The sequence below is a fragment of the Syngnathus scovelli genome, chromosome 7 (genome assembly GCF_024217435.2).
Source record: "Syngnathus scovelli strain Florida chromosome 7, RoL_Ssco_1.2, whole genome shotgun sequence".
NCBI classification, from domain to species: domain Eukaryota; kingdom Metazoa; phylum Chordata; class Actinopteri; order Syngnathiformes; family Syngnathidae; genus Syngnathus; species Syngnathus scovelli.
This window is the reverse complement of record NC_090853.1, coordinates 13,851,969-13,875,945: the sequence shown is the minus strand read 5'-3', so window position 1 is coordinate 13,875,945 and position 23,977 is coordinate 13,851,969. Positions and strand designations below refer to the sequence as shown.

General features: G+C 43.9%; 3 long non-coding RNA genes across 3 annotated transcripts; 1 reads left to right on the top strand and 2 right to left on the bottom strand.

Moving 5' to 3' along the window:
• Positions 1–2,073: 2,073 nt before the first annotated feature.
• Positions 2,074–23,238, bottom strand: LOC125972314 (uncharacterized). Its single transcript, XR_007482759.2, has 2 exons — positions 22,771–23,238; positions 2,074–5,847 (listed from the first exon to the last, which is right to left on the bottom strand). It is a non-coding gene; the product is annotated as an uncharacterized lncRNA (long non-coding RNA).
• On the top strand, positions 6,502–9,667 carry LOC137840444 (uncharacterized). The gene is made up of 2 exons (XR_011087091.1): positions 6,502–9,378; positions 9,452–9,667. It is a non-coding gene; the product is annotated as an uncharacterized lncRNA (long non-coding RNA).
• LOC125972315 (uncharacterized) lies at positions 18,657–21,912 on the bottom strand. Its single transcript, XR_007482760.1, has 2 exons — positions 21,607–21,912; positions 18,657–20,843 (listed from the first exon to the last, which is right to left on the bottom strand). It is a non-coding gene; the product is annotated as an uncharacterized lncRNA (long non-coding RNA).
• Positions 23,239–23,977: the final 739 nt, after the last annotated feature.

Genomic DNA, 23,977 nt, shown 5'->3' with positions numbered 1-23,977 from the left:
CCCTCTTCTGCCTCCTCGCACACCGTTTCCGACGGCTCCCAACCGGGGGAGGAATAGCGGGTGAGGTCGGCGACGTTTCAGGACGTAGCAGTCCGAGCGCCTTTAATGTCGACGCTTCAAAGTCCAGAACGCCGCAAAACCCACTTCTGTCGATGTCAAGCAGAACCTGCCTGCTGTACTTGTAGCACGATAAAGCACGACGAGACGAACACACAAGACTGTCGGACGAACACTCATTAGACGAACACATCACCGTACTGACGGGACAGAGAGTGGCCGCTGCGTGTGCACGCGCCGCCATCTTGAAAGTGTGATAATAATAATAATTATTATTAATAATATTAATAATCTTCATGTGGGAAAAGGCTGATTCACATAAATAGGTGGAACCGAATAATGCAGTCAGGGCACTTGTCAGTGTCTGTGTGCTCGTCCCTCCCTTCCTGTGTCTACTCTCAATCTATGTACTAATCAAAGTAATCTGCCTCTTGTTACCTGTCGCGTATATAAGTCCTGTGTGCGTGTCACACCCCTATCGGATCGTTCTCGTCTCGTCTGTTGTCGTCGTTCCTGTCTTTGTCTTGTCTTTTTTTCAGTTAATCTTGTCCCTAGTCGAGCTTCTTATAGTCTGTCTTTGAATTCTCCAATAAACCCTGGTCCAAGCTGCATCTGCTCCATTCCTTCCATGACAGAACAATCCGACTACTACAGCGACCAGCGCTTGGACCCCCTCCACCACCAGGTCCCGTCCACGACGCCCGATCCCCGTCCGTCGTCCGAGCTTCTTCCAGCCCCATGGGCTCCGCAGCCACCATCGGACTTCGCTCCAGCGACGCCGGACTCGCGGCCGCCATCGGAGTTCTTCCCGGCGCCATCGGCTCCGCGACCGTCATCGGACTTCACACCTGCGACGCCGGACCCGCGGCCGCCATCGGAGTTCCTCTCGGCGCCATCAGGACTCGCGGCCACCATTGGGCCCCACCCCAGCGTCGCCGGACCCGCGACCGTCGCCAGACTTCGATCTAGCTGTGCCGGACCCACGATCGTCCCTGGCCCCACTCCCACTGCTGTGGCGCGTGGTGGCTCTTGCCGCTGCGCACAGCCCCGCCTTCCGAATGCCGCCGATTGCGGTACGGACTTCCAGAGTTGCCGCCGATTGCGGTACGGACTTCCAGAGTTGCCGCCAATTGCAGTTCGTGTTCCAGAGTTGCCGCCGATTGCGGTTGGTTTTCCAGAGTTGCCGCCGATTGCGGTTGGTCTTCCAGAGTTGCCGCCGATTGCGGTTGGTGTTCCAGAGTTGCCGCCGATTGCGGTGAGTGTTCCAGAGTTGCCGCCGATTGCGGTTGGTGTTCCAGAGTTGCCGCTGATTGCGGTTCGTGTCCCCGAGTTGCCGCCGATTGCGGTTCATGTCCCCGAGTTGCCGCCGATTGCGGTTCGTGTACCCGAGTTGCCACCGTAGCCACCGATTGTGGTCCGTGTCCCCGAGTTGCCGTCGATTGCGTTTCGTGTCCCCGAGTAGCCGCCAATTGCGGTTCGTGTCCCCGAGTAGCCGCCGATTGCGATTTGTGTCCCCGCGTTGCCGCCGATTGTGGTTCATGTCCCCAGAGTTGCTGCCGCGGTTAGGACTTTGCCATAGGCCAATGAGGTTGTTTGGACTGGTGCGCTTCCCCCCAGCCCCCCGTGGGGGTTTCTGTTTTTTGGGACGTTGGGAGCCGGGGGGGGGGGGGTACTGTCAGTGTGTGCCTACTCTCAATCTATGTACTAATCACAGTCACCTGCCTCTCGTTACCTGTCGCGTATGTAAGTCCTGTCTGCGTGTCACACCCCTGTCGAATTGTTCTCGTCTCTCGTCTCGTCTCTCGTCGTCATTCCTGTCTTTATCTTGCCTTTTGTTCAGTTAGTCTTGTCCCTAGTCGAGCTTCTTATAGTCTGTCTTTAAGTTATCTGCGCCTCACGGCAAAAGCCATTGCCAATCACCTGTTATCCAATTTACTCACTGCGTGCTCGTTTGATTTCTTCAGATTTAGGAAAATGCTAAGACACTGAAGCACAAATTAGACTTACACAGGTTGGTTGAGTTCAATCACAATTCTTGTTCAGAAAGCTTTGTTTTCAGGAAAGTACAATACAGCGCTGGGCCCTTCAAGAGCAGAAAGTCTCCATTCAGAAAAGGCAATGTCCAAGGTTCTTTGATCAGCTTATATTAAGTTGCACATTGTGGGCCGAGATTGATGGGTGATGAGTCTTTGGGGTGGGGCAAGTTCGCCATGGGAGTGGGTGCTGGTTATGGGCGATTTGGTGTGTGTGGGGGCTGTTGTCTTCCATCCCGTCTTTCGGCCTTGGCGAACATCTTTGGCCGAGTCCTTGGCTGGCTCCCTCTGGCACCTGCTGGTTTTATCTCCACGTGACCTTCCTGTGAACATTCTTCTCCAATCTTGGACATACACTGTCGTACCTCATTCTTTCTTTGTTAGGCAAAGTATTTCCCTCTGTACAGAGCGTTCAGTAGTAATCAAAAACTGGCGTCTAACATTAGCCAAAACATAAGATACAATCAAGTACTGAACGGTCAAGACGACTCTGGCCGTGTCCATGATTTAGAGAAAAACATCAGGCATGCATTACACAGTTCCTTAAGGGTCATTAAGCTATTTAGGCAATATATCAAAAGACATTTGTTATTTCAAAGTGCTCAGAAATATATATCAGATCATAAAGTTTATAAAAACATTTCTCATTACCACTTATCAAAAATGTCTAGTTATGTCTTCTTTATTGATTTGGTGTGTAGGTATAATTATATGCTTAAAATATTTCTTTTATTGATTTAATATGTGAATATACTTGTCTGCTTATGTACTTTATTCATTGAGGTTTGAGCACATCTGTTTTTGTAGCTAGGCAGGACTTTTTGTATTTTGACCCCATTCCTTCAATACATTTCATTGCCCACTACTGCCCACTGTTGTGCCGTTTGTCCGATCGTGGTTTGCTTCTTGTGCCCGCCGTTTGATTGACAGCTCCAGCGCGCTCCTTTAAGTTTGCCTCGCATCGTACAAGTAGCGGTTACGCAGCGGCACGGCGACTAACGGTCGCCAGCAAATGTATTTTGTTTTCTCGATCGATGACTTATGTTTGGTGTGTTACCGAGAGTATTTCATTTGTTTGTTTGTTTGTTTTTGTTTTTTTGTGCCAATAATTCAGTAAAGCAATCAAAACTGAACCACGTCTTCCCTCCTGTGTTCTGACCGACACCCGGAGGTGAAAAGAGCTTAACCCTCCGAGCCAACCCCCTATAGAATCCTCAGGCTCCCCAACAATAGCGGTAGCAGTTTGCATTATTTTATTGCAATGTTTTTCCTTATTCAGATTTGTTTCAAGACTACAGTTAGACTTCACTTTGATGGTTAATTCAGTTATTGCAATTTTGTTGTTTTATCACAGTAGATTGATTTATTTACATTTCAAAAACCAGAAGCCATTCATTTACAAATGTAATTGCACTTTAGTTTACATATTTAAATGTTCAGATATTAAGATGTGAGAGTCAGTTTTTGCATGATTTGAATGAGGCAAAATAATATAAATATGCTTTTTCTCTCGAATATATTGTTATAATCATTTGTGTCAGATGTAATTATTTTCAGTGCACAAATTAAATTTAGTGTTCAAAAAGTCTTTTTTCAAACTTGAGTCTTGAAAAACGGGGTCGTCTTATAATCGGGGTCATCTTATATTTGGGCCAATACGGTACTGCAGTGAGTTTTTATTTATTTATTTATTTTTTCATGTGTGTAGACTCAAACTCTAAGTTTTGGGCAAGAGTTTTTTTGGGGGGGGCAAGAGTTAGTTTGCGCTTCCTCTGCTGTAGTACATGGTACTGCAGTGAGGTTTTTTTTGGGGGGGCAAGAGTTAGTTTGTGCTTCCTTTGCTGTAGTACATGGTACTGCAGTAAGTTTTTTTTTTTTTTGGGGGGGGGGGATAATTAGTTTGCGCTTCCTTTGCTGTAGTACACGGTACTGCAGTGATGTTTTTTTTGTTTGTTTTGTTTTTGTTTTTTTCTTCATGTGTGTAGACCCAAACCCTATCTTCGTAACTTTTCTGAGGCGTCTGCTGCCCCATGGGGGATGACACCATCCATCGAAGTCCACACAAGGTCTCCTTTTCGTCGAACTGGGTCCTAAGACGGGTTCCCACCCTGGCGGGGCGGGAAAGTAAGAGGACACATCTGGCAGTCTCAAGCCACTTTGCAGTTGTGGGGACATCAGAGGTGGCATGTATCCACGCCCTGCTCTCAAATCAGAGCGCTAAAGGATTATCTGACAACTGTATGGACAAGTCAAGTTGGAAAACGGCGAGGATACTGGACATGCAAGGCGGCAGTCAGGCACTCAGGGGGGTGGTTGCCGTTTGTAGCCGTTTAGGGCTGCCCGCAGTGAAGATAGGGAAGTGTAGGTAAAGAAGTAAAAATTTAGGGGCCCTCCATCTTTGGGCAAGTGCTAGTCAGGACTAAGAATTAGGAGTGCTCGGCCGTCGAATGGACTTTTGAGTTTCGTTTCAAGCTCAACCGGACCAGTTGCACAATTCAAGATTCTAAAGTAGTATCTTGGCCAACCAGACTGCTACCAGGATTTATATTTTCAATCCACAAAAAAAACTTTGGGTCTGCTGTATGGAGGGTGACTAACCCTCCTTTAAGTCTGCGGAGAGGACAAACTTCTATGATGTGGTCCATGTTTTGGGGGCAAGGGATCAGCGTTCTCGCCGCACCCCCTGTCAGTACCTGGGCTTGCCCAGGGAAGCCAATGATTCCACCAGCAGACTAAATTCCAAGAGACGACGCCTGAGAGCTATGTCAAAGAATCCTAGTCACAGTCCCAAAGCCGACAGCTCATTGTTGCTTCGACTTTGGGTGTTGCAACAGCAAGTCACTCACCTTTGTGTCAGAGTAATTTAAAAAAGTTATGGAATTAAAACAATTACAATTTATGTTTTAAATTCCATGACAAAATATTGTAGTGCAATGTTGACATTTGAGGTGCCTTAATTCCAAATTCCACGTTAAAACGAGCACCTAATCTGCCTCCTGAAGAACAATTCTTCAATTATGGCTTAATAGCCTGCAGAATCGTTGTTAGATCTCATAATGCATTGATTAAAATCAGGTTTCATGCCCAAAAGACATATTCTCAAAAACTTCAGGTTAATTAGAGCGGCTTGATTTTTCTCACTTAATTTCTTTGTATGCTGTATTTTTTTTTAAACCGTTGAAACAGGACTTGCCCATAAGAGGGATGACGTAGCCTACACTTCTTCTGTCGTATGACTTTAGACTTGAAGCTCTGTTGAGGCGAGCCAGGTCAACGTGTTGTCGTCCAGATCAATGAGGCCTTGTTCGCCATTCGGTGGCCGGTGTTTGGGGCAACTGCTGATGATGTGCTCTACTGTCTGGACTGGGTTCCCACACTCGCAGGAGGCACCTCTTCATTGCAGCTCCATAGCGTCCAACGCCGGTCCTCAGGCGGTTCAGGGTTGTCCACTGTTTCCGGGGCAAGTCCTGGCCAGAGACGTCTGCGGGGTCATTGATGCAGTGGTGCAGCCTAGATGGTTCTGCTGACTTCCACTGTTCTCTCCATTTGGTCTTGGCCCAGGTGGCCTTGGAAGTGTCAGCTGATGTTGTGCTGAGCAGCTCATGGACTTGGATGGCAAAGGGGCGTCGTGACTTTAGGCGCACGCTTCATGGTGTCTCTGTGACGATCTTATGGAGGAGGCGGGATTCACTGGTCTGTGCCTTTCGGGAGAGGGCCAGTGTGGCTACATCTCGTCTGATGTTAGCCGGGGCGATGCCTGCGGGGACGGGTAGATAGTTTACAACTTCTTGACACGGGGGCTACACTCACATAGGTACACATCTTCGCTATAAATTAAATGTGCAATATCTACGAAACCGTCGCAGCACAAACAAATGTTTTTGCGTCACAAACCAGCACAAACAAAGCACAAAGAACGGTACCATTTGGGTCCATTTGGAAGTAAATGGGGGGCTGAGTGACGTCATCGCTATAAATTAAATGTGTAATATCTACGAAACCGTAGCAATACAAACAAAAGTTTTTGCAGCACAAACCAGCACAAATGAAGTGCAAACGAACGGTACCATTTTGGATTCATTTGGAGCAGATGGAGGGCTGGGTGAACTCTGGATGACCTATAAAATGATCTTTCATAACTAAAAAACTGTTGCAGCACAAATGAATTTTTTTACGGCACAAACCAGGAAAAACGAAGCACAAACGAAACAAACTATTTTCCTTAAATTTTGCGTGGGGTGGGGGGCCAGCTTCACGCAGGTGCAATGCTCTCGAGCGTTCGACCTCCGCTCGTCACCGGTAAGGGCTAATCTCATCTCTCATAGCACTTTTTAAATTATCATTTGAAAACGATATGTGTTGTCACAACCCAAAACACGATACATATGAATTTTAAACAAGTGACTGTTGGAAATGATATACTTTTTATCATTGGATTCTATGTATCTACTTTTGTGTGCAAGACTCTCCGCAGTATGTGACCATCTAGCCTTGTGAAAATGATTTGGGGGCATATGGCCGGCTAATGACTGGAGTCATTAGCCGCGCTATACAATAAGCCCCATAGTTAGCTAGACATGTTCAGATCATGAGATTGTCATGGGATGGCTGAAGCAGACAGAGGTCTCATTTAAGTTGAAGTCATGAGTACGACACCGGGATGTATTCCCAGGGCCACTAAAGACTACGTTTTTGTTAAGCTAATAGTCATGAGACGTCCATACTGCTCCGTCCACGAGAGTTTGTTCTGTGGTAATGAGATATAACTATGGAATGTATTTCCTGCCTGTGAACCTACCCGATCATGTACACTTGCCCAATTGTTTCTTTCTCAATAAAAAGCTCGGCAAAACTCAGAGCAGAGCGCGAATCTCAGCCACACTTGCTGTGTCTGGGATGCGCCCTTCTGCGCAGGAGAAAACGCTAAACCAAGAAAGACCTACCGTCTCCGAGATTGATTTCAGATAAATGTTGTCAACCCAACATTTTTGGGGGCTCGTCCGGGATTTCCTGAAAATCTGCTCGCTGATCCGAAGAGTGTTGAAGACGCCGAATCCGTGCACGGCAGAGGTCACAGGACGCCTGAAGGAAAGCCCTGGGGAACAATGTTCATCCACCAGGCCGGCGTCCGGTTCAGCACCTCTCGGCAGCGAGGATTGACGGAAACTTCAAAAGAAATCTCTCAGAGACTCGGTGAGACCTCTTTGTTGGCTGCGTGGTTGGGGTATTTTAGTCCCCAGAAAAAGGGTACCTGGGTAAGGACGGCGGAGTCCTTGTTGTGAATTCCAAGTGATAGGAATTCGGTCTACAGATGGAACTTGTAGACGGAAATACACCTCGTTGTGTTAAGAAAATTCCGCGGTGTGAATGTGTGTGAATGGTAGCACGTATCACTCGCTATTGTGCTGCATGTAACATGGTGGGAAGAAATGGCAAATTTCCGTGGAATTCCTCACCAGAAAACTGGTCAAAGCAGGAATTACCACAGAAAGTTGTTATTGCACTAAAGAAACATTCCATCTTTAGAAATCCCTATGATTTAAATGTTGAACTAAATTGATTACAATGGGGGGCCGTCAAAGTGTTACTGACAATGTATCAGGGGATGAGAAGTATACGTTAAATAAGTTACCAAACTTGAGGCCGCAAGTATGATTGTCAGACAATGAAGCTATAGTGCGTAGGCGCACTGTTAGGCGTGGCTCAAGAAGAGGAGCCTGAGGCAGAAGCTCCTTCTGCTCCTATGCAAAACATGCATCTAATTTAAAAGACCTGAACCCCCCCCCATATAATAGCAAAATATATTATGGTCAGTCAATAAGAACTCCTACCAAACAAGAAGCATGACCAAGGCTGTTAAATTTCCCCAAAGTATAAATGACGCTGATGTATGCGAATGATACAGTTTTCAAACCTTATTGAAAGGCCAGTAATGTGAGAAAAAATAAATAAAAATAGTAAAACCAAAACATCAAATAGAGGAAGACGTTTGCACAGCATTGTTTGTTGATGTTGTTTGTGCACTGTGTTTTGTTGTGGGCCTTTGTGTTGTCCTTGTGTTCTCTGTGTGTTTATGTGTGTCTATGTGTTAAAATTTTGAAATTGGCTAAAATAGTGTGCAAGGAAAGTTACTAGACTGGGGTCTATTCGATTTGCACTGCAAGAAAAAATAAAATAAAAAAGGAGACATTGAAACTGGAAAATGCATTTTTTGGAGAAATTGGTGTAAAGACAGGCGAAAAAGATGAATAAATATTTAGGAGATGCAACAGAATGATGTTCGAGCAGAATTGAATCAGTTGAAACATGTAGAACTTAGAGGTGAAATATGAATTTTGTAAAATTTTGCAGAAATTTTAATCAATCTTTTATTGGCCAAGTTTGAGCATGCCATAGCATTACAAAGAAGTAATAATTTAACGTGAAAATATGAATTTCTTAATTTTGCAATTTCGGGAATGTTTAAAAACGTTCCCAGTGTGATTTAAATGGGCTGAATGATGTGAATTTCAAACTGGGACAATGTAAAGGTGAAATGTAGAATTTGCCTGTAAGAATGAGTGGAAGGAAAATTGCCCTAAATCTGCAAATTTTTTGGAAATGAAAAGCTTATGGAATTAATTCAATGCAAGCATCTCTTGAGTGAATTTTTGGAATATGTCAAAATCGGAATGAGTGGGTTGTTTTACCAAGAACCTTGAGATAGGACAGATTCAAATGAGGACTGTGAATTAAAAATGATGTAGTATGACTGTGTGGACAGCTTGAAGAGAGCTTGAGGAGAGTGAGAACAGTGCATGCGTGCGTGCCTGTGTGTGTGTGCGCGTGTGTGAGATCCAAATGAGCAGGAATGAATGACAAGATACAGCTTGACTGGTTGACGTTGTTGGAGACTACTATGTGAAAAGTAGTAGAACAACTTTGAAGAAAGAATGATTTTGAGCATATTTAATGCTAAGAAAAGAAAATAGGCCTTATTTCACAGTGGTTGACTGATTATCATGAATTGAATGGCTCGTTTTAGGCTTTCATCTAAAAGTCAAGTCAAGTTTATTTGTATAGCCCTAAATCACAAACAGTCTCAAAGGGCTTCAAGTAGACAAAAGTTCAAGTTTTCGTCTACAATGATGATAATTGCTTTTGAAACAAAGGAAGTGTAAGGATGAGATTCCTTTCTCCTCATGCAGCATTTAGGCCAGAGAGGAAGTGAAGTCAAGTAACAGAAGTTAGGATGGGTAAAAACCAGAAGTAAACTATCTTGGTTTACTCTCAGCGAAAGGGAGAGCAGGTAACAGGTTATATTAGACACACCACGACCTGCCACGAAGAACAACTGATGTTTTTTTTTTTTGTCATTACAGCTGAGCTTGGGCTCCATGCTATGCTGAAATTGCTAAGCCACTAACAGGAGTGGCTCATGGACAGCCGTTAGCAGTCAAAGATACATTCGCGTGGACACCAAAAGTAGAAGAAGGATTGACAAGATTGAAAATGATATTAGTTCAAACAACAAAGGGTGTGATAATGGATAAGGTGCTATTGACGATGTCAATAACAAAACTGTTTTGCCAAAATGACTTTTAAGGCAACGCCTGTTGTGTCACTTATGTGACAACAGGGGGGAGATGAGTTATTAGTTACCTATTAGTTACCTTTGGTTTAGATTCTTGAAAAAAAAATTTTTTTTTAAGCATGTCCTGTTTGTGTGAAACATGATCCACACAGGAACCTAAAAGAAACTCTATATGAAAATTCGAAGATTCGAATAGTGGAGCCTAACAGGAACATGGAAAAAGTGAACAGCTGAGAAATGGCCTTCGATGTACTGGCAGTGAATTATAAATTCAGGACAGTTCAGTAATATCTGTAAAGTGAGCATAACACCATTAATACTGAGGTCAAAATAGAGATGATACTGTCACGCCCGTGCCACTTCGCTCGGCCACACCCCTTTCGTTACCATAATGTCTGTCACCTGCTTCCTATTGTTACCCTGTGTATTTAAGCCCTGCCCGTGTGTTTCTCCCTGTCGGTGTCTACTGTTGTGTCCATTCCTGTTCGTGCCCAGTGTTCCTGTTCGTGTCATCTGGTTTTCCCTCGGTCTGTCTGAAGGCTCACGGTCAGAATTTTAATCTTGTCCAAGGGGACTTCATGTCGGTCAGTCTGTCTGTTTTGCTGGCCGTGAGTCTTCCTCCCGTCTGTGTCGTTCGTTCCCCACCTGCCTCCCTTCCAACTCCTTTTTCCCTGCAATAAATCCTGGTTCAAGCTGCATTTGGTCGCCCTGGCTCAACTCATTCCTGACAGAAGACACCGACCATCACAGCGACCAGCGCTTGGACCAACCTTTGCCGGCTCCCGCAACTGCTGCATGGTCGCCAAGAAGATGAGTTCAAGCGACGCAAGATGCACGGTTGCCCCCCCCCCAAAACAGATCCGACGGCGCGGATGTTGCGGCCGCCACTTGTTCCGGCGGCGCGGATCCAGCGGCCGTCACCCAGTCGGCTTCAACGGCGCATGACGCACGGCCGCCCCCCGATCCAGTCCCGACGGCGCGGATGCTGCGGCCGCCACCAGTTCCGGCGGCGTGGATCCAGCGGCCGTCACCCAGTCGGCCATCGGCGGTGTGTGACGTGCGGCCACCTCCCCATTTCCTCCCGGCTCTTGTTGGACAGTCTTGGACTTTTTCTTTTTTGGGACGTCGGGAGCCGTCCCTTGTGGGGGGGGTACTGTCACGCCCGTGCCACTTCGCTCGGCCACACCCCTTTCGTTACCATAATGTCTGTCACCTGCTTCCTATTGTTACCCTGTGTATTTAAGCCCTGCCCGTGTGTTTCTCCCTGTCGGTGTCTACTGTTGTGTCCATTCCTGTTCGTGCCCAGTGTTCCTGTTCGTGTCATCTGGTTTTCCCTCGGTCTGTCTGAAGGCTCACGGTCAGAATTTTAATCTTGTCCAAGGGGACTTCATGTCGGTCAGTCTGTCTGTTTTGCTGGCCGTGAGTCTTCCTCCCGTCTGTGTCGTTCGTTCCCCACCTGCCTCCCTTCCAACTCCTTTTTCCCTGCAATAAATCCTGGTTCAAGCTGCATTTGGTCGCCCTGGCTCAACTCATTCCTGACAGATACTAGGCAAAATTTGGAAACTAGATCAGAAATTGAAGGCTCAAATCAGGAAAGGTGGAAAGGTAATAGAGAGAATGGCATAAAATCAAAGTTAGGAAAACAAAAGATAGATAGTGGCCTGAAAATAGGAGGAGTTTCTGGAAATTACAGTATAATTGAGAGAAATAACAGTTAAGACTTGCAATTTAAGTTTAGGGTAATCTGTCAATTTAAAATGGTTCAAATGAGGTCCATCACAATACATCCGAGCGCTCATGAAGGAAAGGCGCTGTTCTTCTCAGGTAGATTAGATTATTGATAATAGTAGAATTTGAAGTTTGATTAACAGAAGGCACTATGGAATTTATGTCAAATTGGAAGATGATATTTAAGTTTGGTATCCCAGTCTGTTTTTTCAGTATCCATCAGTGACTCTGAAACTCGATCCCGAGACTCCACCGACAGCTGAGAACATCAAGAAAAATGGTGCATGGCTCTAAGGCACCTTTGACCTTTGCAAGAGCAAAGAAGGACTATATTTGTGCTTGGGGGGAGCACAACGCCCTGGAGGAGAACGACATCCTCGGAGGCGGAGTACAAAGAGTGAAGGAGCTCACAAGATGAGAATGGACTCAGTTGAAAATGGACTCATCCAAGAGTGAGGGATGAGTTGACTCTGAGACTACAACCAAAGATAACAACCTGACAATGAGGTGCGGCGAAAGACACACAAGACCTGAAAGATGCACCAAGCTGCTGAGACGTTATCAAACTTGGTGGAGCTTGGGTCAGAGTGGATGGAAGCTTGCTTGGGCACTGAGTTTGACACAACTGAGGAGTCTTGCTAAAAGATAAACAAATAAGGAACAAATTGTGTAGTGTTACGAAGAAAGAAAAAGTATCATAGTCAGAGGATAAATTTGGATGAAACAGATAGGCTAAAATTGTAAGAGATAAGAGTAGAATCACATTTAGCCCATCCAGCTTAACAATTAGACATTTAGTCATTAACAGTTCGGAGAAGGAAAAATAGGGCATTAGGATCTACTAGGATGCAGTCAAAAGGTGATTAGATTATTCAATGGAGGTAATTAATAAAGTAGAAGTTAATCACACCTCATAGGGAAATTCTGGTGTCAAAACAAAAAGTTTGATAAGATCAAGGAATAACAGCCATGAAAACTTTTGACAGTTAAGAATAACACTGCATGAGACTCACACCAAGTGACAGTGAACGCGATGACAAATGTGATAGGACTCGGAAAACAAATGCCTTAACATGGCAAAGTGAAAATAATGTAGTGGAGTAGACTGTTGGAGGAAGACTTTTGAGTATCTTTACCCAGGTGCTCGATCAGAACGATGGATTAGGACAAGATTATTTAAGGACCTACTGAGGCTGCTTCTTTCCCCATGCTCACCCATGAACATGCTCAGCAGTACAAATGACTGAATTTTTAGGCATTTAATTGGCAATTTTACAGTAAAGGTCCGGTACGAATGTACGAAATATTCACTTGGGAAGGACATCCAGAAATGAAGGGTTTACCGTTAATATTCGCTGATTGCCTGTTCACTTACACATACTAAATTTGTTTGTTGTTGTATGAGTGATAGATGCAAATGGATTGGCGCTTGTGTGGTTACGAATATGTGTGTGTGTGTGTGTGTTGAGGGCAGTATGAAAGGCCAAAGTATTTTGTAGTTGGTATGAAAGGGTCACAGTTGAGGGTAAGATTCCTCTCACCTGAGACGGGAACACCCAAGTGTGATGACTAACAGCCGATGGTTAATCAAAGGCACCATGAACAACAAAAATAGTTCATGGAGAAGGCCGAATTCAGCAACACGGATGGACAAGACAGGACTGATATCGAACACTAGGACGATGGACATATGACATGACGAACCTGAACTCACCCGACAAGGTGACAGACTATGTAGATGACAACCATACATATGGAACTTAAGCTTGCTTGTGACAAGTGCGAGCTTGGCTTTGTTTCTGTGTGTCACTTGACTTATTGCAGCGTCAACCGACAGCCAAGGAGCAGATTGCTGGTTGTTTTATAACTTGTATTACTTTTGCAGGTTGTCGATTGCAGTCTTGGAAAGTTTATGTTGAATTCACGTGAAAATGTTAACCCTAACCCTTTTGATTTTTATGATGATTGATGATTTTCAGGACGGAATCCCCGTGCGCCATGATTCATTGTGTGTCTATTTTCATTTAGTAGATACTCGATGCCTGTGTAGTTTTGTGAGCACAAGTGTCCGTTGTTGGTATTGCCGAGTGTGAGGTGCACAGTCAATTTTCAGGAACTTGGGGATGACGATCCTGGATGACTGCAAGGTTCGACAGGACTGGCTGCAAGACGTGATGATGTGGTAGGACGTTTGCCGGTTCCTTTTTAAATGCCTAATGACACATTGGGCGAATGTGTTAAAGGGGGGTGGAGTTACGTTTGAGTGCGTAAGTAGATACATATAAAATTTAATTGTGACATTCAATGCTTTTTTGGATTCACTTGTTTTGGAGGCTTTAACAGGACGTGCCAGAATTCAACAGGCAGCAGTCACAGGAGAAATCGTGCGAGACTGACAGCACGATGAGAAATAAGGAAGATAATTCATAACTCCTGGGGGGAGTGTTGTTGTTTGTTTGTTTGTTTGTTTGTTTGTTTTAGGTTCACGCGGGCCTCTGGATCGTAGGAGTAGATGCAGGGACGCTTGGAGGTTCTATTGAACAACGACCACCAATCATCCCCGTGCCCCAAACAACCACAAAGGAGAAGAATTGTTTGCTGACGACTGGTTATGGAGATGTCGATTACTAGGGAACTCCTGAACGCTGACCGGGGCCTGGGAAGAGACTCTGAGGACGGTGAAGTGGACATAAAGATCTTGGATGGACAGCAGGCCCTGGGCAGTGATGCCAGAGCAATTCATCGACAGACACATACATATGCAAGGGGGGCAAAACTAAGAGCATTTCAACTTTGCAGTATGCTGTGATATTGTGTCAATATTATGTCCTTCATTACTTTATCAAACGACCACATGCGGCATTATTTTAATTAGTCACATGACTAAAAGGTTGACATCAGCATCTGCTGTCCAGAATATCATGTTGGCCCAGTGTGAACAAGATGAGTGGGACCGCCTTGCGTAAATCGCCTACCTGTCTATTTTTCTTGACGATCCAGAACAAAATACATTCCATTATAACGAACATAGCCAAAGCCGGATGAAGGGCTGTAGTTCTGATAAACTCTGGAATGTAAACTTTCATGCTTTTTGATGGTACTATACTATATTGTGTAAGCATATACTCATTTATACACATATGTAGTTATTAGTTGATGTTTTGTTTTCCCATGAATTCCAATGTTAAAAACAGGAGGGAATGTTGGAAATGATATACTTTTTATCATTGGATTCTATGTATCTACTTTTGTGTGCAAGACTCTCCGCAGTATGTGACCATCTAGCCTTGTGAAAATGATTTGGGGGCATATGGCCGGCTAATGACTGGAGTCATTAGCCGCGCTATACAATAAGCCCCATAGTTAGCTAGACATGTTCAGATCATGAGATTGTCATGGGATGGCTGAAGCAGACAGAGGTCTCATTTAAGTTGAAGTCATGAGTACGACACCGGGATGTATTCCCAGGGCCACTAAAGACTACGTTTTTGTTAAGCTAATAGTCATGAGACGTCCATACTGCTCCGTCCACGAGAGTTTGTTCTGTGGTAATGAGATATAACTATGGAATGTATTTCCTGCCTGTGAACCTACCCGATCATGTACACTTGCCCAATTGTTTCTTTCTCAATAAAAAGCTCGGCAAAACTCAGAGCAGAGCGCGAATCTCAGCCACACTTGCTGTGTCTGGGATGCGCCCTTCTGCGCAGGAGAAAACGCTAAGCCAAGAAAGACCTACCGTCTCCGAGATTGATTTCAGATAAATGTTGTCAACCCAACAGTGACATTGTTAAATGTTCCCCTCACTCTTGTTGTTGGCAACCACCTTTTCGATTCCTACTGAAGCGTGTTGCTGTTGCTCTCTCTTCACTCCTTACGCTGGCCTTTCTTGTGTATGCATACTGTGCACTAGCGTTTCTCTCATTATGTTGCAAGTTCTCTTTGCTGTTTCAAGAATGTGCACTTGGTGATGTTTTAAATGGATTTTATTTGTCATTGTGCAGATCTCGATCACCTCCAGCTCCAGTGCTTGACCCAATGAGAACGTCCTGTCGTGATGTATGCCTGCGCTAAGTTCGTCTCAACACCCACTCTGGTGAGGCTCCACAAAGTGGATGGAAATGACAACGTGTACACGTGAATGTGTCATTTTTAGTCAATGGCAGGTGCATTACGTTGATGTTTTTAGCACTTGCCAGCTTTGTTGCTCTGCCAAAGGAGCTAAAGAGTTAGCCTATGCTAAAGAGTTAGCCTGTCTGAACAAGGACGACTAAGTTTGCAGAGGTGTGCCCTTGTTTGCTCAATCCAACTTTAATTTCAAGTGTGTATATTCTATATAAAAATCCCACATCTAATTAAATCAATTATTAGTATTCCACTAACTCTGCGTGGAACTGTACAACAATTAGATGAGGAGTCAATATGTTGGAGTGTTCTCGTAATGCAGGGGTGTCAAACTCATTTTTTTCGAGGCCGCATTGTAGTCATAGCTTCTTTCGGAGGGCCATTATGACTGTCAACCCAAATAAATGTATGAGCACCTCATATTATATACGGTAAAACATACAAAACAAACTGACAAATAACTCGTTTTCAAATCAGAGAATGTAAAAACTGGTCAAATATTTAAAAAATATATATGATTAAAAGTGAAGACAATTTGCAATTCTAGTAATGACACACGAATTTGATTCACAATTTGTCTTCGCGGACCACACAAAATGATGTCAGGCCCCCGTGCCATGAGTTTGACACCTGTGATTTAAACCCTAGTTTGAAACCCTAACTCTAGTATGAACCCTAGTTTAAAACCCTAGCCCTAGCTTTAAACCCTACTTTGAAACCATAACCCTAGCTTTAAACCCTATTTTGAAACCCTAACCCTCATATGGAACCCTACTTTGAAGCCCTAACCCTAGTTTGAAACCCCGCTAGGGTTTAAAGCAGGGGTGTCCAAACTATGGCCCGCGGGCCAACTGCGGCCCGCGGTCCAGTTTTTATTGGCGCGCAGCAAATTCTGAAAACATAATTGAATATGGAATATCAAGAAGCTTGAGCTCAACTCTGTTGCACTTCTCAGTTTCAACACTAGATGGAGCCCGCCAAACAAACGAAATCAAGCGAAGAGAAACTTTTACCACTAGTCACCAGAAATGGCTGCACCAAAGAAACGCAAAATAGCAAGTGAGTGTAGAAGATTTCAAACACAGTGGGAAAATGAGTATTTCTTCAAAGAAATCAACGGAAAGTGTGTCTGTTTGATTTGTAATGAAGATGTTGCTGTGATGAAAGAGTATAATGTCCGTCGGCACTATGAGACCAAACATCAGAGCTACACATTGTACACCGGTGCTGAACGAGCACAGAAAGTTAAGCAAATGGCAGCGAGCCTGCAAGCTCAACAGCAGTTTTTTTATCGTGCCAACAAAACTCCACAAGAGCTTATCCAGAAACACAGTGGTGCGGAGAATTGAGGACTTGTCAGCTAACGTGAAACTCCAGCTGAGAGACTCAATAGCATGTGAGGGGGGCACAGATGCCACAGACACCACGCAACTTTTAATTTTTTTGCGGGCAGTAGATGATCATTTTGGCTGTACGGAAGAGCTGCTTGATATGATGAGCCTAAAAGGCGCAACGACGAGAAAAGATATTTTTGAAGCTGTGTCAGAGGCAGTTGAAAAGATGGGGCTTAAATGGGACAAGCTCTGTGGAGTAACAACGGACGGAGCTCCGGCCATGACTGGCGAGCGCAAAGGAATGGCATCGTTGGTGTGCGCCAAGGTAAAAGAGAGCAGCGGTGAGGCTGTTAGGATGCACTGTATAATCCACCAAGAAGCACTGTGTGCCAAGACTGTCCAGGTGGGCGATGTGATGAACACTGTCGTAAAAACTGTCAACGTAATTCGAGCGAGAGGACTGTACCACAGAGAATTTCAGGCTTTCCTATCTGATGTGGATGCTGAATCCTGGGATGTACTCTACCACTCTGATGTGCGCTGGCTCAGCCGCGGCTCTGTGCTGCAGCGTTTATTTTCGCTGAGATCAGAAATCGACCAGTTTTTAAAAGAGAAGGGCCGACCTCTTCATGAGTTAAGTGACCCTCTGTGGCTGGCAGACCTGGCATTTTTAGCTGATCTTACGCATCATCTCAATACACTGAACAAGAACCTACGAGGCAAAGAACAACTGGTGCCACACCTGCATGCGCACATGAAAGCCTTCTGCGTAAAGCTCCGCCTGTTTGAGACACAACTACGAGGCTTTAATGCTGCACACTTCCCTGCGCTGTCTGAAATCAAGTCTTCTTTTCCAAACGCCAACCTTTCGGCTAAAAAGGAGAAATATGTGTCTGTGATTTCCTCTCATGACGGAATTCAACCAGCGTTTCCAAGATTTTTCTGCCATTGAAAAACAAATCAAGCTGTTCTCGACCCCCTTCCTGGTGGATGCAGAAGAAGGGGAAGAGAGTCTGCAGTTAGAGCTGATTGAAATTCAATGTGATGATTCTCTGAAGAGTCAGCATCAGCTTCTCCCCCTCCCCGAATTCTATCAGAGTTTGGATAATGCCAAGTTTCCTCTGATGAGACGCCACGCAAAAAGAATGATGAGCCTGTTCGGCTCGACATACATATGTGAACAAACATTTTCTCTGTTCAATCAGAACAAAAGCAGACTGAGAACCAGAATAACTGATAGCCATCTCTGTGAAGTCCTTCGTGTCTCAACCACCAAACATGTCCTGACATGTCAGCCATCCTTCAATCCAAAGGACAGCATCACTGCTCCCACTGAGTGTGATGTTCTTCACAATACACAGTATTCATGTGTCAGTATGTCACCTCTAGTGTGTGGCCCGGCCCTTTGTTTATTTTTCTATATTTGGCCCTCACTAAAAAAGGTTTGGACACCCCTGGTTTAAAGCCTAACCATAGCTTTAAACCCATGTTTGAAACCCTAACCCTAGCTTTAAACCCTACTTTGAAACACTAACTCTAGTACAAAACCCTTCTTTGAAACCCTAACCCTCGCTTTAAACCCTAGTTAGAAACCCTAACTCTAGTTTGAAACCCTACTTTGAAGCCCTAACCCAGGGGTGGGCAAACTTTTTGACTTGCGGGCCGAATTCGGTTCTAAATTTTGACCGGGGGGCCGAACCAGGAGCAGATGGATGCAGTGTTTGTGTGAAGTAATATAAACGACCTGTAAAGGTCATTGCATAAAAGGTTTTGGCCTTTAGTAGGTAGTAAAGCATGGATATTCAAAAAAAGTTTTTTGAAAACAAATGCATTTATTAACAGCATTAAAAAAAAAAAACATCCCTAAAAAACTGCTATCAGTGATTCTCATAAAATATGACACTGTTATTATGAATAACAGTCTCCATCACTTCAGTGCCTGCAGGTCAGATTAATGAAAGATGTATGTTTATCTTATGAGATCACATCAAACGGCAAACATTCTGACCAAATATATCATCTTGAAGAATCGGTGAAAGCATACATCCAAATAAAGTAATCAAAACGGCAACACGGTGAGGGGTATCTGAAAATCAGAGCAGAGATTTAACTCACAAACACCTGGTAACAGAAGTGAGGAAACGGAAAACACTTCCTTAAAGTAAGCCTTAAGAACTTTAAAGGTTAAGATTAGTCACAAACAGGTGGTGCATCAATGTCCTTGAGCATCCTGCATTGTTTGAAAATGAGAATGGTCGCTAGTTTTAATCCCTGCTATTTGTACAGATCATATTCAAAATGCATTTTTTTACAACAAACTTGAAAGCCTCCCCTTCATTTTCAGTGTTCATTTGATGTTGATGTTCATGTGGCTGAACGTCACGTCGCGTACGTCGAGCCAAATTGGCCACTCTTTTTAAACACTCGGCACTGTGTCCACCTTGCTTTTCCTTTTAATGGAAGGATTCCAAGGGAAGCTTTGTGGGTGGCTTTAGCGTAAAACTGTATCCGAAAACTCGGCGCGCAAATTACAAGAATGCTGTCGTCACAGCCCACGCTCTAAATTCGGCACTGCTACAAATAGAGCGCGAGTGCGCCATTTCCGTACTACTGAGTACGTACACGCACTTGTGAGTGTGCACCGAGCTTTCTGACTGTAGTAAATGCGCAGGCGAGTGGTTCCCCATCTACTGGGGAAACGCAGTCATTGCAGGCAAAATGACCGAAAAAAAAAAGTTTAATAATACAATTTATTTAGGGTTGGCGGGCCGGATTAAACGGTCCCGCGGGCCGGATGTGGCCCGCGGGCTGTAGTTTGCCCATACCTGCCCTAACCCTATATTAATCCCTACTTTGAAACCCTAACCCTAGGATGAAACCCTACTTTGAAACCCTAACCGTAGTATGAAACCATAGTTTGAAACCCTAACCCTAGCTTTAAACCCATGTTTGAAACCCTAACCCTAGCTTTAAACCCTACTTTGAAACACTAACTCTAGTATGAAGCCCTACTTTGAAACCCTAACCCTAGCTCTAAACTCTACTTTGAAACCCTAACTCTAATATAAAACCCTATTTTGAAACCCTAACTCTAGTATGAAGCCCTGCTTTGAAACCCTAACCCTAGCTTTAAACCCTACTTTGAAACCCTAACTCTAGTATGAAACTCTACTTTGAAAGCCTAACCCTAGTTTGAAACCATAGTTTGAAACCCTAACCCTAGCTTTAAACCCATGTTTGAAACGTTAACCCTAGCTTTAAACCCTACTTTGAAACCCTAACCATACTATGAAACCCTACTTTGAAACCCTAACCCTAGCTTTAAAACCTACTTTGAAACCCTAACTTTAGTATGGTAACCCTAACCCCTAACCCTAACAACAACCCTAACTAACCCTTACCCCAAACCCAACCTTAAGCCCAACCCAAACCCTAAACCAGGGGTGTCAAAGTCAAATGGACGGAGGGCCAAATAAAAAAATTTGCTACAAGCCAAGGGCCGGACTGATCGAATGTTCATTGAAATTTTTTTAAATGACGCATATAGTCTAGTGAACCTAATTGAACCTACTGAAAACCTAACAAATATATTCCAATATGATCAGATAAATAAAGCAATATTTTCTTATGGCTCTGTCAATAATCTTTAATTTTCAACAGACACAAAAGACAAATTTCCTTTATATAAAAATCCCCATAACATTAAAGGGAAATGTGCTTTCGGCAGTTTGCAAACATTTTTTAAGGTTGTGTTAAACTTATAATCATATTAATATTATATCTAGTATCGGAGTGCTCGTGTGGATTGGTGGGTGGCGAAGAATGTGCAGGTAAACTGCATGAACTTGTTTTCTTCGAAGTGTTGTGGAATAGGCCCAGACAGGGAGTACCGGACGAGAACACCTCAAGGTCGGTGAGAAACGAGAACAACATCACGTCCAGGTGGTCGGGCTTCGCGGGGAAAACCCAACCGCCTGACCTCAGTAATAACACCTAGACGGGGAGGAGATGGCCATCAACCAATCATCACACAATGTTTTGCATGCTTTAATATTCATATTGTGTTTCTTCAAAACTGGGCAACCCGGAAGAATGTATCGTCTTTTGGTGGTCACAAAAACGCACGAGTTTTAGTGTGAGGGACCCGGGACCCAGGCCAGTATTAGTGCGCTTTGTCAGGAATAAACAATTGGTAAATTTGGTCTGATTGATCTACTGGTCTTCTCTTTGACAGAACAAACTTGCAAAATTGTTAGGTGCGCCAGTGTGTGGATTGGGACATAGCAACTCATGTGTTAAGTGTTGATCGCAATTTGGAGTCAGATCAATAACTAAAATCCGTAGCCTAACAACATGAACATTAAATGAAAGAAACCTGTATTGTTTAAGGCACCATCAGTAACCTATATTTTATATTTTAGCAAAAGTGGTCTAAATTTACTTCAAAGAAAAAAATAATAGCAATTTTCTTTCATCCACTCAACTGAAATATTTTTAAAATATAATTGGATTGAAATACAATAAAATAAAGTGCAAAAATCTATTAATCAAAAACACTTTCCTCAAGGAGAAGTAACATGCAGTGAAAACAAATATTAAACTTTAACTTTTAAACTTTCTATTTTAGCAAAAGTGGGCTAAATTTACTTCAAAGAAAAAATAATCCGCGTCTTTCGTTTCATAATGTCGTCTCAGATTATACTCTTTCAGTACCGCCACACTTTCTCCACACAGAAGACACAGGTTTTCCAGCTACCTCCGTGAAGATATACTCCGACTCCCACTTGTTTGAAACCCCCAGTTCTCAGTGTCCACCTTCCTTTTTGCCATTTTTGAAAGTTAATTTTACAGTTATGCTGACTGCTAATAATAAACACTGAAATGAAGCAGTGTACTGCTCGGTGCGTCACCGTTGCATTGTGGGAAATGTAGTATTGGTGCGTGTAAAAGATCTGCGGGCTGCCGGCTTGCTGATGTCTGCGGGCCGGTTCTAATAATGAATCAAGATCATCCCAGGGGCCGTAAAAAACCTTCTCGCGGGCCGGATGTGGCCCGCGGGCCTTGACTCTGACATATGTGCCCTAAACCCAACCCTAAACCCCAACCCTAACCCCAACACTAACCCTAACCCAGTGCTTCTCAAATAGTGGGGCGTGCCCCCCCAGCGCGATACCAAGGGAGGCGCGTGTGACACCAGGGAACATGCTTTTCTTTTGGCTGTACTAGATTAAAGGGTAATTAGACATCCACTGCAGTATCACTGGAAGAGTGTGCGCAAGGAGTATCCGCTCTACAGTGGAGACCACACGGAACATTCGCACACACAGCACAGAGCAGGCGATAAAAAGTGCAGTAGGACACCATGGAAAAATATTGAACAAGGGTAAAAAGAACGGCGGAGAGAGATGGAGATAAGAGAATTGAGAGTCACACGAAAGCTAAGACAAGGAAATAAGACGAAGCGTACGTAGCGCTCCACTTCAGTGTGACTACGATGGGAGATGAGGAAAGACCAGTGTGTTTACCGTGCCTTACGATGTTGGCAGCGGACAGTATGAAGCCAAATAAATCAAGGCGGCACTAATGAAGTCATTGCACCCCAATCACGCTGATAAGATGCTTGAGGTTTTTCAGTGAAAACGGGCTGAATATTGACAACAATCATCCCACTTTGTGAATGCTACTTCAGTCAATCAGCAGGCACTGTAAGCATCATATAAAGCAGCGTACCATATTGCTCAGTGCAAAAAAAAAAAAAAAAAAACACTATTGCGGAAGAGCTGATACTACCTGCAGCCGTGGAATGCTGCCTCATTTTGATTAAAAAACAGCACAAATTGTTTTATTTATTTTTGTTTTGTAGGTTATATTTTTCATATATATCGTGCTCCTGAGTTAATGTTGCTTTGTGGAGCCTCACCAGAGTGGGCGTTGAGACGAACTTAGCGCAGGCATACATCACAACAGGACGTTTTCGTTGGGTCAAGCACTGGAGCTGGAGGTGATTATGGTTCCTCGGTAGGGCAGAAATGACAAAAAATCAGCCTCGTGCACACTCCGTGCACAGCTCCCCGCTAGTTGCAGCCGATGAAAAGCTCCCCTTCCCTCCACTTTGAAAATGCACAAAGTCCGACCGATGAAGCCGAAAAAAGTCAAGCTGAATGCGTGGAGGTGCGGTCGGGCGTTGCGCTCTGGTTCCCCGGTCGGGCAGAAAAGACGGAAAATCAGTCTCGTGCTTACGGAGTTCCACTCAAATTTTGAAATTTTTTCTTAGGGTCTGTGACGGCGCTGACACAATAATGCGTCCGGCGCGCTGTGGTGTGGTTAGGTGGCGCAAAAGCTGATAGCGGCTAGCTGGATTCTCGGGACCAATTCAAGATGAGGAAACTGCAGCTCAACCTCCTTGAAGACACTGCCAGGACAATCGAGGGCACCTCCGACATCCATTTTTTCATTGATTTTCATATTATGTAGTGAAGGAATGAGGTCGAAATACAAAAAGTCCTGCCTCGCTACAAAAACAGATATGCTCAAACCTCATTGAATAAAGTACATAAGCAGACAAGTATATTCACATATTAAATAAATAAAAGAAACATTTTAAGCATATAATTATACCTACACGGCAAATCAATAAAGAAGACATAACTAGACATTTTTGATAAGTGGTGATGAGAAAGGTTTTTATAACTTTATGATCGGATATATTTCTGAGCACTTTGAAATAACAAATTACTTTTGATATATTGCCTAAATAGCTTAATGACCCTTAAGGAACTGTGGAATGCATGTCTGATGTTTTTTCTCTGAATCATGGACACGGCCAGAGTCGTCTTGACCGTTCAGTACTTGATTGTATCTTATGTTTTGACTAATGCTAGACGCCAGTTTTTGATTACTACTGAACGCTCTGCACAGAGGGAAATAGTTTGCCTAACAAAGAAAAGATACGGTTGGAAGCATGATTAAACTAAGAATAAGCAAAGACATGATGTATCAAAAGAACAGCAATAGATTAATGATGTCACAGCCAAAAGCTAACATAATTTCGTACAAAATGACAAAATTAAAAGAATGAGGTATGACAGTGTATGTCCAAGATTAGAGAAGAATGTTCACAGGAAGGT